The sequence below is a fragment of the Gossypium hirsutum genome, chromosome A02 (assembly GCF_007990345.1).
Source record: "Gossypium hirsutum isolate 1008001.06 chromosome A02, Gossypium_hirsutum_v2.1, whole genome shotgun sequence".
Taxonomy (NCBI): Eukaryota; Viridiplantae; Streptophyta; class Magnoliopsida; order Malvales; family Malvaceae; genus Gossypium; species Gossypium hirsutum.
The window spans coordinates 85,508,373-85,510,673 of record NC_053425.1 but is presented as its reverse complement, the minus strand read 5'-3'; the positions used below and the strand labels follow the sequence as shown (position 1 = coordinate 85,510,673).

At 36.6% G+C, this 2,301-nt stretch overlaps 1 non-coding gene across 1 annotated transcript; it reads right to left on the bottom strand.

Annotated features, from left to right (window-relative positions):
- Positions 1 to 1,294: 1,294 nt before the first annotated feature.
- LOC121216996 (small nucleolar RNA R71) lies at positions 1,295 to 1,401 on the bottom strand. Its single transcript, XR_005913196.1, has one exon. It is a non-coding gene; the product is annotated as a small nucleolar RNA R71 (small nucleolar RNA).
- Positions 1,402 to 2,301: the final 900 nt, after the last annotated feature.

The window sequence follows — 2,301 nt, the reverse complement described above, 5'->3', positions numbered from 1 at the left end:
ACATAATTAAGCAGAGTTGATTGTACGCCTAGAGATAGGGTGACAAGATTTTTTCCAGATTAGGGTGAAACCTAATAAGGGAATCTATAGATCGAGTTAATGCAACACTAGTGAGTTAATTAGAAAGAGATTTCAATTAATCAACCTAGGGTTAGAGATTGTTACTCTCGAGAGCGATAATAATATAAATTAGGGATTTCTACGGATCAAGTCAAGTGAATAAATCATCTGATTCAAAGTCAATAACAAGTGAAGTCTAGGTGGATTTTTCCCTTAGGTATTGTCCAAATAATTCAGTTTTCCCAAAATTTATTTCCCCAATTTACTTTCTATGCATTCTTAGTTTAGTAATTAGTTTAGATAAAACAAACCCCTTTATTGTTAGGCTAGATAATAAAAAGAAAGTTAATACTAGTACTTTTAGTTCCTTTGGGTTCGACATCCCAGTCTTGCCATAAGCTATACTACTGTTCGATAAGGTGCGCTTGCCTTTGTCGTGATAATAGTTAGTTTTCAAGAACGAACATTCATAAATTATAAAACTTATCACGATTCATAACACGATCAAGTTTTTGGTGCTGTTGCCGGAGAACTAAGATATTAGGAACACTCGATTTTTATTACTTTAGCCATTTTATTTTTATTACAATTTAAAATTTTATTTTCTTTTCTAATTTTTCGTTTATTCGCTTTTGGCAGGTTTTTATAGTGCATGACTAGAAGAAACCCATCGGGACCATTACTTTTTGATTATGAGATCGACCGCATAGCTCGAAAAAATCGAAGAGAAATAAGGAGAAGCCTAAAATACATAGAGGAAGAGTAAGAGGATGAAATTCACACTATAGTCAAGGAGATGGCTGAAAATCAGGAAAATTCACTACCTCCTGCGGTTGCTGCTGATCCAGTAAATCAGAATCCTACTCCATGTACTATGTATGATTATGCTAAACCTACTTTAATAGGAATTGAGTCAAGTATAGTTCGGCCTGCTGTTGCTGCAAATAATTTTGAACTCAAACCTAACACAGTTCAAATGATCCAACAGTTTGTTTAGTTTGATGGTTTGCAGGTTGAGGACCCAAACGCTCATGTGGCGAATTTCTTAGAGTTTTGCAACACTTTTAAGATCAATGGCATTTCTGATGATGCCATTCGTCTTCTATTGTTTCCCTTTTCATTGAGGAACAAAGCTAAACAGTGGATGAACTCGTTACCACGAGGGTCAATTACTACTTGGGAACAAATGACCGAAAAGTTTTTACTTAAATATTTTTCGTTGGCTAAAACGGCCAAATTAAGGAATGATATCTCTTCTTTTGTGCAGATGGATCTAAAAACACTTTATGATGCATGGGAGAGATACAAGGACCTCTTGAGAAGGTGCCCTCACCATGGGCTGCCCTTATGGTTGCAGGTTCAAACATTTCACAATGGCCTGAATCCTTCAACTAGACATATGATTGACGTAGCTGCTGGTGGGACTATCAATAATAAGACACCTGAGGAGGCTTATGAATTTATAGAGGAGATGTCACTGAATAATTATTAGTGGCAAGTCATGAGGACAAAGCCAACGAAAGCAGCTAGCATTTTTAACACCGATTCGGTCACCATGCTCTCTAATCAGGTAAAACTTTTGAATAAAAAAATTAATGGTTTACTTAACTCTTCACAGGTTCACCCAGTAATGCAATGCAATAAAAATGGAGGTGGAACGAGCAATTCAGAATACCAACCTTATGGCCACAACATGGAACACGAGCAACTAAATTTTATGGGTAATAATCTTCAACCTCATAATAACACTTACAATCTAGGTTGGAGGAACCACCCAAATTTCTCAAGGGGAGGGCAAGGAAATCAGAGACCATAACATCCTCCAGGCTTCCAACAACAACTATACCAGTAAGAGAAAAAGCCAAACCTTGAGGAGATGATGTCAAAATTTATTTCAGTAGCGGAAATTAATTTTCAGAACACTGAAACTGCACTTAAAAATCAGCAAACGTCGATCCAAGGGATCAGTCCTTAAAGAGAAAGAAGAATTACTCCAAGTCTTAAGAGAGCATAAAAGGGCCATAGCTTGGAAAATTTCTGACATTAAAGGGATCAGTCCTTGTTTTTGCACCCACAAAATTTTAATTGAATATGAATGTAAGCCATGCGTGCAAGCCCAAAGACGACTGAACCCAACATGAAGGAAGTTGTTAAAGCCTAGGTAATTAAACTCCTAGATGCTGGAATTATTTATCCTATTTCTGACAGTTCTTGGATAAGTCCAGTGCAGGTTGTTCCTAA